This window comes from Gossypium arboreum, chromosome 3, assembly GCF_025698485.1.
Source record: "Gossypium arboreum isolate Shixiya-1 chromosome 3, ASM2569848v2, whole genome shotgun sequence".
In the NCBI taxonomy this organism is placed as follows: Eukaryota; Viridiplantae; Streptophyta; class Magnoliopsida; order Malvales; family Malvaceae; genus Gossypium; species Gossypium arboreum.
The window spans coordinates 44,706,774-44,723,163 of NC_069072.1; the positions used below are offsets into that span (position 1 = coordinate 44,706,774).

The 16,390-nt window shown below is 33.1% G+C and overlaps 1 long non-coding RNA gene across 2 annotated transcripts; it reads right to left on the minus strand.

The window, feature by feature from the left end:
- Positions 1-2,891: 2,891 nt before the first annotated feature.
- On the minus strand, positions 2,892-6,333 carry LOC128290669 (uncharacterized). 2 transcript variants are annotated; one of them, XR_008280459.1, is made up of 4 exons: positions 6,201-6,333; positions 4,397-4,452; positions 3,720-3,895; positions 2,892-3,252 (listed from the first exon to the last, which is right to left on the minus strand). It is a non-coding gene; the product is annotated as an uncharacterized LOC128290669 (long non-coding RNA). The 2 variants fall into 2 exon arrangements; XR_008280458.1 differs by lacking the exon at positions 2,892-3,252 and having other exon boundaries at positions 3,564-3,895.
- Between the last annotated feature and the right edge of the window lie 10,057 nt (positions 6,334-16,390).

A 16,390-nucleotide genomic window follows, 5' to 3' on the forward strand; every position in this document is an offset into this window, starting at 1 on the left:
ATAGAATTAAATGTGAAGAATAAAATTAGTCTTGATTTAGTGACTAAATTGGAATTTAAGAAAATATTGAGTAAAAATTTAAAATATTCAATATGAAATTAAATTGTGTTGTATTGATGTATTTTAATTATTTTAATTTTGTAGCTAACGTTGTATCGGAATCCTAGACTAAAAAGGGGAAGGATAAAGTAGACGTCAAATAGCTCTAAATTCACGGTTCGTTTTTCTATAATTCGAACCTAGTTATTAATTGTTATATTTTGATTTAATGCATATGGTAAATGGTTGAGGTGAGTATTTTGGCACTTTGATATTGAATTGAAATTATAGTTGATTGAAATGGATTGAATCGGTATATATATTATGAATGTATTGATTATTTGAATTGAAATAAATATATGTGTAAATGTGATAATGCGCAATTATGATAATTGGATATTGGTTGTATTTGGAAAGTGAATTGGAACCCTATTAACTATATTAGGCTGATTCGGATATAGATGGCATGTCATAGGATAAGAAGAGCTCAGGGATTTCTTTGACTTCTAGTCGATGAGGCACTGGGTGCCAATTTACTTCGGTTTAACCGATGAGACATTAGATGTTAATTTATATAGCATTGGGCATATTTATTACTTCGGATTTATCCGATGAGGCACTAAGTGCCAAACTGGTGTGTTTGTTAGATCCGTGTATCTGTCCGAGTCCGAGTCGTATTAATAGGGTAATCAAATAATAAAGTTCTGTAATTGATATTGAATAACATTTTATGTGAATTGAAAATGAGATAGTGATTTGAAACATGAAAAATGAGATATGTGGTGATTAAATGAGATACATGAGTTATGTACTCATGAATTGAATATTGAATGGATAATGTCATTGTATAAGCAAATGTGGTTTGATATGTGAAAAGCTATTTATATAGCAACTGTGTGAATTGATACATTTGTTAAACAAATGAAATACGACAACATGTGTAAATTGAATATAGTATGAAATGATATGCTATTATGTATGAATTCAAAAGGTTGGCATATGGTAGTTGTGATCTTAGACATTAATATGTGTTTATAATTCAATTGTGCATTTTGTAATTCTATTGTCTTTAAATTTTCAGATTATAGAAATATCACTTAGTTTTACTCAGCGTACGATTTTATTTTTCCCGTGCATAGGTTGGGTACTTCTCTTTTGATCGCCAATTCAGCATCCAGCAACAATCTCGATCTCAAATGTGGTGATATTTATCTTTTTGTGTTGGTATGTACTTAAGATGTCTAGTTTATAGTTATTTTGTGGATGGGTTGTAAATGAAGTTATAAGTGTAATGTTGATTTGAATATATAAATTATGTTTGTGTTTGAAGCCATAATTTGGCATGTTGTTTTAAACCAATGCTTGTTATGTGTATGTGAATATAAGTTGATGTTTTAAGTAGATATGAGCTAGGCCAAATTAATGGATTTTGGCATGTTTAAAATTTTGATTTGAATGATGCAATGATGATATGGTTTGATGATATTAATGCGGTACCAATGAGGGTACATTGGTTAGGAACCTAGGATGCTTGTTTTGGCGTATTTTGAATGTGTTTGATCGTGTTTTGAATAGAGTAAACGAATGGTTTTTAAGTTGCTTAATGCACAAGCAAGTAGGAAATGGTAAACCTATTGTTTAAGGCACTATTTAGGTCCACACGGCCAGACATACGGGCGTGTGACTTGGCCGTGTGAGACACACAGCTAGCATACAGGCCTGCGAAGCCATTTCGAGGGTTACACAGCCTGGCACATGGGCGTGTGGCTTGGTCGTGTGAACCAAGTCAGTGAGTTACACGGACATGAACACGAGCTGAGACACAGCTGTGTGTCCCTACTTCAAATGCCCAAACGGCCTGGCCACACGGTCGTGTGTCCCTTGTAGTTGAATTTTTCTAATTTTTTCCTAAAATTTTCAAATGTTCCCGATTTAGCCCGAAACACTTTTAAAGTGATTTTAAGGCCTCGAGGGCTCGATTAAGGGACGATATGCTTGTATAATATTGGATTATGCTATGTTCATTGAATGTTTTGAAAAGAATGATTATGTTACATTTATTTGGTAATGTTCCGTAACCCTATTCCGGCAACAGATACAAGATAAGGGTGTTACACAACCAGCGGTTAGAGTGGACCAGTCGGGCCGTCATTAGCCTGGACCGAACAAATAACAGCTTAACTGACTAGGGATGCCCTAAGTGTGTCGCACCTATGATGGCACCACCAGGTATGATGCTGCCAGCGGATGTGATGGCGACATTCAAGTGGCTGACGGATGGTCTATAACACCCCAAACCTGTATTCGTCTCTGGAGCAAGGTTACGGAATATTACCAACCAATTCATAAGTAATCATAAGCATATTCTAATTCCATCATTAAAATGTGAATTGTCCCTAAATCGAGCCTTAAAGTTCCCCTGAAAACATTTTAGGACTAATAGAAATCATTTGAAAAGTTAAAGAAGAATTTGTGAACTTTTTTTTTACTATAGGGTTCACACGCCCGTGTCTAAGCCCGTGTGGGCATTCGAAGTAGGGACACACGGCCGTATCCCAGCCTATACCCGTGCCCATGTAACCCATTGACTTGGGTCATACGGCCTAGCTACAAGCCATGTGCCAAGTCGTGTACCCTTCGAAATGGCCTCGCACTCCCGTGTGCCAGCCGTGTGTCTCACACAGCCAAGTCATACGCCCGTGTGTCTGGTCGTGTGGACCTAAAATGTTCCTTAAACCATAAGTTTACCATTTCCTATTTGCTTAGGCATTAAGCAACTCAAAAACCAATTGTTTAACCTATTAAAAATACGATCAAACACACTTAAAACACGTCAAAACAATTATCCTAGGTGCCTAACCAATGTACCCTCACTGGTACCACATTTATATATCATCAAAACACATCGACAATGCATCATCCAAATCAAAGTTTAAAGTATACCAAAATCACTCAATTAGCCTAACATAAATCTACTTAAGACACCAAGCTTTAAGTTTCATACACATATCAAGCCTTTGGACAAAACGCATACTAACATTTAGCTTCAACCATAAACGTATACCTATAACTCAATTTGCATCACATTCACAAAACAACTAACAACCAAAGACATCCTAGGTACATGTCATTACAAAATTAAACCTCACCACACTTGAGATCAGGATTGTTGTTGTTGGATGCTGAGTCGACGATCAAAAAAGAGTACCTAACCTGCGCATGGAGAACAAAATTGTATGCTGAGTAAAACTCAATGATATTTCTATAATCCATACATTCTAAGACATGATATGATACATGATGCTCAAATTGAATTATATCATCATACTACTATCTAAACATATAATTACAAGATATCACCATTTCAATCTCATGCATTTCATCCCCTTATTTCACGTTATACTCAATTTTCACAAGTATTCACCTTTAGTTGGTTTGAACATATATCTCAATTCACATCACTTGTTATATAAATAGCTTTGCATAGATCAATCAACAATTTACTTATATATGGCACAAGCCAATTCACATTAAGCAACTTCACTTATTCGAATGACCACAAGTATATCTAAAGCATTTGAATTTATTTCACAACTTTAATAATCTAACTCAAGAATATATCATATCTTCTAATGAATAAATGTATATACATAAGTAAACATAAACTTCTTTAGTAATACCTATAACCATCCTCCTTAGATCATTCATAAAACCTTGTTGTATAGTCCAGTTGATACACGGCACCTGGTGCCTAGCAGATAATCCGCGAAACAGTTTGTGCCCAGCGCTAGTCGGATAAACCGACAAATGTGCGCCCAACACTAGTTAGATAAGCTGATGGAGGTTGCGTCCAGTGCTAGTCGGATAAACCGAAGAATAATTAGTGAGCCCAGCTCTAGTTGGATAAACCGACAATATTTGCACCCAGCATTAATCAGATAAACCGACGAATGTGTGCCTAGCACTAGTCAGATAAACTAACGAAAGTTGTGTCCTGCGCTAGTCGGATAAATCGACGAATAATTAATGAGCCCAGCTCTAGTTGGATAAACCAATGATATTTGCGCCCAACGCTAGTCGAATGAATCAACGATGTCAATTATTCATTTGCAAGTCCATAATTTTTTTTACATTTTCATAACTCAATATCAAATTTCATAATTTAATAACACTTCCACTCCAATTATCTACTAATCATACATTAATTTATTCCATTCAATTGAATTAACTTATACCTCCATAAACTCCCATTCAATTTAATTAACAATTACATTAGGGATATATATTAAGGCATCAAGAAGCAACTAGATTAATTAAAACAATTTATAAAGTTCGAGTTTAGGGACTAGAAACTTACCTAAAACTGCAGATGATTATTCTGCAACCTTCTCTTTTCCCCAATTTACAATTGATCTACTCATTTCACGATCAAAACATAATAAATCAATTTATTAACTAATTCAAATACCATATCAAGTTCAAATTCAAACCATTCTACCATTTAATTACATTTTTACGTATTTGCATTCAACATTTACCCTTGATACAATTAAATCCCCAATTATAAATCATATTATTTAATTAAAATCAAGAAAGTCTCATTTCAACCAATTATTCCACAAGGTTCAAAGCAACTCATACTTTCAATTAATTCACAATTTAATCCTTGAATTTGCCATTTCCATAATTAACCAAATATGCATATAATTTATTAACAATCCCTAAATTCTTGAATTTTATAACTTAACATCATGCTAATTTAATTTATAGCATTAAACTTCTTGAAAGTTAATACTAACAAAACTCATGGTACAAAATATTTTAATTACTCACTAAACTTAGTAATTCAACTCAAATTTCCAGCACAAAGAACAATCCACCAAAACAGTCCCTTGACTTCACAAAGTTAACAATTTAACCTCTAATTCTATCAAAACAACTTCAAACATTAAAGTTTTTCAACAATGACAACTTCCACAAAAATCATAATTTCTCTAAATTTCCACATGAGTAATCTACTACATAATTTTAAGGTTCCAAAAATATAAAATTTAATTGAAAATAATCAAATCATCCCAACAAAATTAAGCTTCAAAAATGGCACTTAAACGTCGAATGGTGCTAACCTTTCTTCTCCCCAAATCGGCATGCAAGATATGAAGCTTTAATTTTTGTTTCTCTTTCCTTTTTCTTTTCCCCACTACTCTATTTGTTTCTTTTATTTTATTCCTATTTTCATATCATTTTCATTTTATTATAACTTAACATATATTACACACACACACACACATATATATATATATATATATATATAATTCTCTCATAATTATCCACTAACCAAAACTCATCAAATTAATGGACTATTTATTTAAATAGTCCCTTATTCTAATACCACTTTGAAATTTAATACTAATTACTAATTTATCACTCACTTAAGTTAATCATTATACTTAATTAAACACTAATAATTAAAATTATCAAACTATCATTCTACTTGTTTCTAAAATGACTCTGTAAATATTAATCTCAATTTCAGATACCATTCAATTCAATACATTTAGCTACTTATTTACACTTTTACACATTTTCCCAAAACATTTACATCCTATACAATTTCATCCATCATATCAACCAAGTTAATTCCACAATTATCATATTATCCCACTATTGCCGAATACTTAACCCTCAATATACAACTATATATATCTTTAATTTATAATAAAATCCTTCTCATTTATAATTTACTCAATTAAATCCCTAATTTTTAAATGTAGTAAAATTTTACTCTATAAAATAATACAAATTCAACATCAAGCACCCAAACAAAACTCTTTCAAATAAAAGACTTCAAAATATCTTAATGACATATATATATTTTTATACATTGATAATTTCACATAAATAAACAATTTAACCCCATATTTTCAAAATTTTCCATAATAATCCTCAATGTACAATTTCATGAATTTACTTTACAAATCATCTAACTTCACTTCCAACTTTAAAATCTATCAAAATAATATTAAGAACTTAGATTTTCTACCATAGTAATTTCTATTAACTACAATAATTCCACAAATTTCAACATAGGTATGCTAGTTCATGCTATTAGGTTTCCAAAAACATACACTTCAAAGTAAAAAAAACTAGAATATACTAACCAATTGAAGCTTGTAAAAATTTCAGCCCCAACGCTGAAAGTTCTTCTCTTCTCCCCCTCTATTTCGATTTGCGTGAAGAATACAGAAAAAAAAAATGATTTTTCCTCTCTTTCCTTTCCCCCACTCACTATGTTCTATTATAATAATGTTTTTATATTATAACTATTTATTAATAATAAATTTCTAACATTTAAAACATTTTAAGCCCCACCACCGTCCACTACATAAATACATAGGTATAATTCCATTATAAATCCTTTAGCTTTGATTTACTTTATACCATTAGTTAATATAATAATAATTAAACTTTATAATATATATTTAAAGACATATATAATAAAGTCATAATCGACCACTAATAAGATCACATATATTATGGTCTATTTATTTCGTAAGTCCTATATATTTAATTACGTTTATAAATCCTACTTTATTCAATTACGCAATTTAGCCTATGTACTCTAGTTAAACACTCTGTCGTCAAAATTACATAACTAAAATTTAATTCACTTCTAATATAACTCAACAAATATTTTTATTAAATATTTACGAGTCCAATTTAGGAAAACGAGATCCCGATACCTCAATTTCCAAAATCATCGACTTTAGAATTGATACACTTGTATCTTGTCTAACTTTCTAATAATTAAAATTATTAAACCAAACTTCAATGTAATACTGTAATATCCTTACAAATATTAATAAATAATATTCACTGATCCTATCATAGGAAACAATATTCCAAAACCACCGCTTCTAACTTCATTGACTTTCGGGTCGTTACATGGTCGACAATGATGATTCTTCAGTGGTTGAGCAACGAAAGAATTACACTTCTATTGGGACTCTACTAGATAATTTGATTTCAGATTAACAATTCCAAAATGATATTATTTTAATAGTTTTAATATTAAATTAATATTAATATTTATCTTGATAATATTTTATTAATTTAATATTAAAGTGATTATCTTAATATTAAATTAAATTTAATATTTATGTTGTAGATAAGTATTATATTAATTTAATAGATTTAATATTAAATTTAATCTAATATTTATCTTGATAAGTATTATATTAATTTAATATTAAAATTATTAAGTTTAATTATGGTTGAACTCTCTAAACTCTCCTTATATAAATAGTCTTGTGTCATTATTTTTCACTATAACGCCCCAAAATTTCTAATTTCGTTATCGTGAAAATATGACACAAATATCTGTCAGCTTTAGTGGTTATATGTTTTAAGAGTGTTTGGGAAGTCCCAAGTTCAAGCCTTCGCTTGGGTAAATTTTGGTATTTTGAATGAATTAGGCCTTACTCTTGTTCAATAGGCTTTTATTTGATTGTTGGTAAAAATATATTAGAATGGGCCTGCTGGTCTGGTGGTTAAGCGGAGTGTTAGTGTGTAGGATGTCCTGTGTTTGAGTTCTTACGCAAGCAGGGAAATTAATTTTTGTTTGAGGCGTGTGGCGTGGTAGAGTTCAAATTAAACTGGACTGCTGAGTAGTTGTGTTTTAGTGGGTTAATAGGGAGTGTTTTTAGGAGATAATTAGGGAGAAGTTATCAAAATAAGATTTTCTTCTTATCAGTTTTCTATTTTTTTCCCAACAAATTCTGACGTTAGACTTTTGTTTCTCTGCCGTTTCTTCTCAATTCTTGTTCACTTTTGGTTTTATTCCCCTTTGGCTGAATCTTGTTTCTTTTCTTTCTCCTCTTTTTTCATTTTCTTGATCGGTTCATCTCTTGCTCTATACCCAAAATTCTCTTCTCTTTTCCCTACTCTTTTCATTTCTGTATTTTTTTGCAAGTCATCTCTTGGGGTGCAACTTTCTACTTCATCTATTTCGGTAAGTGGAATTTTCCCCTTAGTTACCATATTTCGATTAGGCAATTAACAAATGGTTCGTTTTACTCTCGTTTAGGTGTTGTTCAAAGGTTTTAAGCGGATATTCCAGTGTGTGGAGATGACTGGTTATCGGATTTGTCGCAGGAAGTTTCCGAATCGTTGTTGGTTTAGTTTCTCGAGTTTTATGTTGGGGATATTTGGTTTGATTGACGAATCAAGTGATTAATTAAGGGATATATTTGTCAAATATAGGTTTTTGAAGGCTCGAGTTACTTTGCACAGCGAATTGATACAGGTGTGTACTCGAAACGCAAAAAAGGGATTCGGCGAGAAGCTAAAATTGCTTGCTGTCGAGAACTAAGAGAAAATGATGTGAAAAATAATAGAGAAAGGAAATAATGGTGTTATAAACTTGGAAATCAACATTTTGCACTAAAATAGTTTTGGACAGCAGCAGTAGTCTAACTTTGAAAAAGCATCAAAAATAGTGAAAATTGAGTTAGAGGTTGAATAAAATGTGAAATTAAAGTTTATTGAGTCTAGTTTTTCATGGAAGAAACAGTGTAAGCAATGGAATTTAATTACGAGATATAATAAATTTTATAAGACAATGTCAAAATGATTTCGGGTTCTCCTGTTCTGACTTTGGAAAATCATTAAAAATTGTAAAAAAATAATTATGGGCTTAAATTTATATGTTTAAATCCTTAATGAGTTTATTTTCAAGAAAAACAAACGGAAACATCATCCAAATTCCATACTAAGAGATAATTTTTAGTAATGAGAGGTTGAAGCTATCAAACAGCAGAATAGGGATAAATTTGAAGATTTTACTGTACTTATTTGATAAACTATATGTGACAACCCGAATTAGGGCCTAATCGGAATAGTGGTTTCGTGACCACAAATCCGAGATAGAAATAATTGTTTTATAAATATTTTGGGGTTTATGATATGATTGCATGATTGTGTGAAAATTTCGTGATGAAATTCTATGCCTAAAGTGTTTAAATTGAAAGTAGGGACTAAATCGAATAAGTTGCAAAACAATTTCATACTAAATTGTGACAACCCGAATTAGGGCCTAATCGGAATAGTGGTTTCGTGACCACAAATCCGAGATAGAAATAATTGTTTTATAAATATTTTGGGGTTTATGATATGATTGCATGATTGTGTGAAAATTTCGTGATGAAATTCTATGCCTAAAGTGTTTAAATTGAAAGTAGGGACTAAATCGAATAAGTTGCAAAATTTGCATACTAGAAATTTTAGTATGAAATTGTTTTGAAATATTTATTAGGAGGTCTTAAATAGCAATTCTACCAATTTTAAGTTCATGGACAAATTTAGGACATGGAGGAATTTTGGAAAGTTTAGTAGAAGGGTATTTTGGTCATTTTGATATTAATGAAATAAAATGGGAAAAATAACACAAAATAGTCATCTTCCCCATTTAGTTGCTGCCGAAACTTCACTCTCTCCATAGCTAGGATTCTTCAACTTTCAAGCTCCATAGTAAGTGATTCTAAGCCCGCTTTTAATGTTCTTTACGTTTTTGGAATCCTTAAGCTCGATTAAGCTTATGCTAGTAATAATTTAACCTAGGGTTCATATTTGGAAAAATACCCATAAGTGAAATTTGTGTATTTTGATGTTTTATGATAGAATATGAGGTTTTAAATTGTGTTAAATAATTTGTGCTACTTGGTTTTAAGTGAAAACGAGTAAACGTCATAATCGGTAAAATACCTAATGTTCATAACTATATGATAGAGTGGAATTTGATGTTGTTGTAGAAGAGAAAATGTTCAGCATATCATAAAACATAAGAATAAGGGCTGAAATTAAATTCGAGCCTAGGGGCAAAATTGTAATTTTGTAAAAGTTAGGGGCAAAATGTAATTTTTCTACAATGTGATTTTTGGATTGAAATAAATATTATGAGTATTAAATGACCTAAATGTGTTATTATAGATCAAGAAAGGCGCTGAACCGACCTCGAATCGGGGAAAGAAAAGTTTTGGACTAAATTGCTAAATTTCCATATTTTGCACCAAGGTAAGTTGTATGTAAGTATTACAATAATTTCATGTACATTCTTATATTTCAGCCTATTATATAAATATACTAGCTGATGTTAAAATATAAATTGACTATTGGAAGAATGGAAATAAATACAGAGAGAGATCCGGTTGAACATTCGAGAGATCGAATGAAATAGAGGGAGCGTAGCTAGGTCACATGTATGATGTTTGGGTGCATATCATGTGTACAAGAAAGCTACGAGACACCTCAGTAGTAGCTAGGTCACATGCGTGATACGAGATGTATCCCATGTAGACAAGAGAGCTACGTGAAAGATAAATGTAGCTAGGTCGCATGCGTGATTCCAAGTGAAGGACACCATGTAGACAAGAGAGCTACGTGAAAGATAAATGTAGCTAGGTCGCATGCGTGATTCCAAGTGAAGGACACCATGTAGACAAGAGAGCTACGTGAAAGATAAATGTAGCTAGGTCGCATGCGTGATTCCAAGTGAAGGACACCATGTAGACAAGAGAGCTACTGAGACAAATCGGCTAGGTCGCATGAGTGGTACTAAGTGTTCCCCATGTGTACAAGAGAGCCGAACTAAATGAAGTATGATGGTGGGGTGTGTCTTTGAAACCGTTAAATATCGAGGATTGATCCGAATTGTTCAACGGGATGGTTTTGTGGTGACATTGTGGTTTGGACCTACACTTATAGTGAATGAAATGTGGTGAAAATGAATTGTGGCATATACATATATACGATAAAATGAGGTTAGCATAAAGAATGTGTGAAAGAGTGAAATTAGTATTAAAACTGTTTTTAGATGGCAGCAGTGACGTGATTTTGAAAAATCACCAAAAATAGGAGGAATATAATTAGGGGTTGAATGAGATGTGAAATTAAAGCTTAATGAGTCTACTTTCATATAAAAGAAGCAGGGCAAGCAAAGGAATTCTATATTTTGAGATATTTACAATTGTAACTGACTTGCTCAGGATGAATACGTGATCCCCTGTTTCCACTTTGAAAAATCATTAAAATTGTACAAAGCAAACTAAGAAATATAGTTTACATGCCTAAATTCCTTATTGAGACTAGTTTTAAATACAACAGACTTCAGGGTTGTTTGAGTTATGTACTGAGAGAAATTCAATTCGTAGTGGACAGAGGTCAGACCAGTCGAGCTGTGTAACAGGGGAAACTTTAACTAATAAACTGTACTAATCTGCTGAACCAAAAATTATAAAAAAAATTTAGCAAGAAGATTTATGAGTCTAGATTCAGGGAAATTTTACGGATATGAATTTCTAGTTTTGTAACTCGAGTTATGATTTGTTTAGTGAATATGACACAGCAGAGACAGCTTAATCGAAGTGGAATAAGTAGTGAAGTTAAAGTAGACATACTTGAATTGTTGTGTAAACATGTTAGATTCTTAAATTAGTATTTACATACTACTTACTAAGCTATAAGCTTACTTGCTTTTCTCTCTTTGTCTTATAGTGTTCTCCACTTGCTCAGAGTCAAGGATCGTGAAGATCTACCCGCACTATCATACTTTGGGTATTTGAACTAAATGTTTTGAATTATGGCATGTATAGTAGGCAAAAATTATTTTGTTATGTGTCATATTTGTCTAGGTTTAAAATATTAGTTACAGTACTCGACTAGTTACTTTGTACAAGCCATAAAAGTTGGCTAATATTGTTCAAGATATATGTTATACGATGCATTATCAAATGGGATGACATATTTCTATCTTGGTATATGTTATGTTCTGGTAATACCTTGTATCCTGTTCCGGCGACGGTAACGGGTAAGGGGTGTTACACTATAAATTCTGAAAATTTTGTGGTAGAAAGCTATTTGAGTCTATTTTCAAAAACATCAAGTGGATCTTAATTTAGAATTCTGTAGCTCAATATATAAATAATTTAGTGACAATGATTCAAGTAGAGAGCTTTGAATGAACATATAAGTAAATAGTGAAAACATATATGAATATTTAGCTAGCATGGGTTACATTAAAAATGAATCACATGGCCAATGTAGCACCCCAAACCCGGCCCAGAAGTTATGGCCAGATCCGGCATGCCACATCAAAACGTAAAAAAAAATTTCCATTCTAAGTCCAGAAAATCGTACTTGATGTTCAAAAGATTAATTCATTAAGGGTTAAAGTGAAAGGAAGCTGTGCACCAGGTAGGAAACCGGAAAAGAGGTGGTGAGTCCATCGGACTGCTTAAGTACCAAGCTTCCTTCGGATCCAATCCTAGACATGCATACCGCCATTGCCACACCTTAACGTCATGGATATTTTGTGACACCCCTAATTTGACCCTAGTCGGAAAGTGGTTCCGGGACCACAAAACCAAGTTACAAAAAATAATTAATTTTTATATTCTATGCTTATTATTTGTGAATAAGAATGTGTGAAAATTTCAAGCTTCGATTTAGCCGATTGCATGTGAATTCAGTTAGTAGGACTTGTGTGACACTTTTGAAAAGTGATAGGCTAATCTATAAGGACCTAATAGTGCATGTAGTCAAAGGGGAGGACTTGCATGTCAAATTTCCCCCAAGTTCTAGTGGCCGCCATGACAAGGAATCATGGGCAAAACATGTCCTAGACATGTTATGTTGGTACATCATGGGAGAAAAGAAATAAACAAATAGGTATGGGTAATAAAGAAAGAAAAAAAATGTGTGTGAGTGAACCCCCATTGACGTGCATTGAAGAAAAGAAAAGAAAAATTTGTTCATCCTTTCATTTTCTCTTGGCGAAAATCCTAAGGAAGAAGGAGGGGTTTTGCTTCATGCTTGGTTTGGAAGAGGATTAGGAGGAGGTTTGGCCATACTTGTACCTAGATTAAGGTAAGTTTGATGTTTTGCCATGAGATTCATGTATATTTTTGTAGTTAGCTTGAGTTCTAACTAGCCATGGTTCAAATCTTTGCTATGTCATGGGAATGATATTCGCCAAGGTGGATGTTGTGTTAATGCCATTGCATGCTAAATATGAAGCTTGATAATGATACATGTGATGGGGATTGAGGACTCTTGGATTTTCTTTTAGCATTTTTGAGTGAGACACTAAGTTCTTTGTTTAACCATGACCAAATTGAAACGGTATGGTGTTGTGGTGCATTCGCCATGGTATATCCATAAGTGTGATTCATGCATGTTGCATGGTAGGTAAGATTTGAGCTTTGGATATGTGTTTATATTTGGATATGAGCAACTTGAGATTCGGCCCTTGCACCTACATGAATATATGTTTGCACATAATGTATTGGTATGACATATATACTATTTCAAGGTGTATATTTGCTTGTGATGATGTTTCGGTTATGAAGTAAATGAGAGATGTGTATTGAGCTACAATATGTAATGCGTTAGTTAGTAGAATGTATGCTGTTTTTTTTGTGTGGTATTAAGTGTATAATTGGCCTCAACATGGACATGCATATTCGGCCACATGAGGGGAGTTGGTGTGCATGCATTCGGTTAGAGGCAAGCATATTGATGCCTTTATCTTGGTTAGGACAATCGCCTAAAAGGGATGTGAGTTAATATGTTGAGTTGATGCATGATTTCACATGTATGTGACTTTAATGTCTAATGTATAAATATGGGCTAAGTGCCTTGTATTCCTCTTTTTGATGCTCAAATGATTAAGTCAATTTGTTTGTTTAATTAAGCTCAAGAGCCTAAAGGATCAAAGTTGGATAAGGGAAGGGAAGAAGTGATCGAATAGTCACCAAATCGTTTGACCACATCCGAGGTAAGTTTTAAGCGATTAACCGTTGAGTAAATTCAATCATAATAGGACATAATGAGTTGATTTGATAAGATATGATGTGGCCATGATATGTCTTAAACCCGAATGGTAAGTTCATAAGTGTTTGGACTTGGAAAGTTAAGAGCAAATTGTAATAAATTGCTTGGACAGCAGCAGTAATGTGATTTTAGAAAATCACTATAAATTGTTGGTGTGGAATTATAGGCTGAATAAAATATGTAATCAAAGCTTAGTTGGTCTAGTTTCTTATAAAAGATACCGTGGAAGCAAAGAAATTTCCTATAAAGAGATATTTAAAGTTGTGCGGGACAGTGTCGGAATGACTCCGAAATCCCCTGTTCTGTTTTTGGAAAATCATTATAATTTGTACAAAAATGGTTATAAGATAAGATTTATATGCTTAGATTCCTTAATGAGTCTAGTTTCAAATGGAATCAAAAAGAACCCATTATGAATTCTGTACAAAGAAAAATTTGATCCGTAGTGAAGAGTGGTCAGATTAGTCAAACAGTGAAACAGGGGAAACTTTAAGAAAAATCTGGTATTGATTGGCCACACCTAAAATTTTGAAAATTTTATGGATGAAGGATACATGAGTCTACATTCGGGGAAAATTAACGGCAATTGATTTTGAGTTTTGTAGCTCCAGTTATAAGCAATTTAGTTGCTCAGGAAAACTGCTTGTAGGGAATGGGTGATTTTGTTGTAAACTTTGATGAAACTATTTGAGTTGCTTATGAGCTATTGCTGAAATTGATGTACAAGAAAAATATGAAATATGTATGAGATGTATATATGTGATAAGGCCTAATGGCCGATGTGATGAATGTGAAAGTGTATATATATGTGATAAGGCCTAATGGCCGATGTGATGAATGTGAAAGTGTATATATGTGATAAGGCCTAATGGCCGATGTGATGAATGTGAAAGTGTATATATATGTGATAAGGCCTAATGGCCGATGTGATGACTGTGAAAGTGTATATATGTGATAAGGCCTAATGGCCGATGTGATGAATGTGAAAGTGTATATATATGTGATAAGGCCTAATGGCCGATGTGATGAATGTGAAAGTGTATATATGTGATAAGGCCTAATGGCCGATGTGATGAATGTGAAAGTGTATATATATGTGATAAGGCCTAATGGCCGATGTGATGAATGTGAAAGTGTATGTATATGTGATAAGGCCTAATGGCCGATGTGATTAATGTGAAATATATGTGTGATATGTTTATGTGGTAAAGCCGAATGGCTAATGTGAATGTTGTAACATGTGATTAAATGTACATGAAACTTGGAAATATGTTCTGGGTGAGACCCGATGACTACGTGTGGAGATTATGTCCGGGTAAGACCCGATGACTACGTGTGGAGATTATGTCCGGGTAAGACCCGATGACTACGTGTGGAGATTATGTCCGGGTAAGACTTCGTGATAAGAATTTCTTATAAATATACGCAAAGCGAAAGGTTAAACAGGTATGTACTCCAAGTTTATATATGATGCACACGAGAGCAATCTATGGGACTATTCTTATGATTATGTGACATCGGTTTAGTGTGAGAGTTTATCTGCCTATTGTACATGATGAGATGTGCATATTCGGAAAAGGAGGATAGTATGCCCGAAGGAAGAGTGAAATAAAAATACGAACAACTATGTTATAATTTGGTTGTTATCTGTTGACACTGCTTAAAACTTACTAAGCATTGTAATGCTTACTCTGTTTACTTTGTTTCCTCTGTTTTATAGATCTCATTGGAAGCTCTGGCTCGGGGATCGTCAAGAATCAAATCACACTATCACTACCCACTGTTTGGTACTGCTACGTTTTGGAATATCTTATGGCATGTATGGAATAGACTAGTAGTGAGAGGATATGTTTGTAACACCCCGTGCCCAAGACCGTTGCCGGAGTCGAACACAAGGTGCATACAGACTTAACTTAATTAATTTCACAGTCCATTTAAAATTTTTCTGGCAGGCTGGCAAGCTGCGTCACTATCATCTAAAAAATCATATCTTGCGTTCCACAACTCGAAAATCAATTTCGTGATTTTTCCCTGAAACTAGACTCATATTTGCATCTACAATTTTTTTTCTAGAATTTTTGGTTGGGCCAATTAGTACATTTTATTAGTTAAAATCTCCCCTGTTTCAGGGCTCGACTACCCTGACCTTTGCGCATTACGACCTGATATCTCCCTGTACAGGGCTTCAATACTGGTACCGTTTGTTTCTATAGAAACTAGACTCAAAAAGAAATCTATGCATATATGGCATGACTTCTAATTATCTCTGGTTAATTTACCATGAATTTCCAAAGTCGGAAGAGGGGATCCAGAAACCGTTCTGGCCCTGTCTCACAAAAACTTAAATTTCTCTTAACATACTATTCACATGATCATTTTCTTGCTTTCCTATGAAAATAGATTCATCAAGGTTCATTCACATAATTTATTCACTATTTAATTCTATTCCTACTATTTTTAGTGA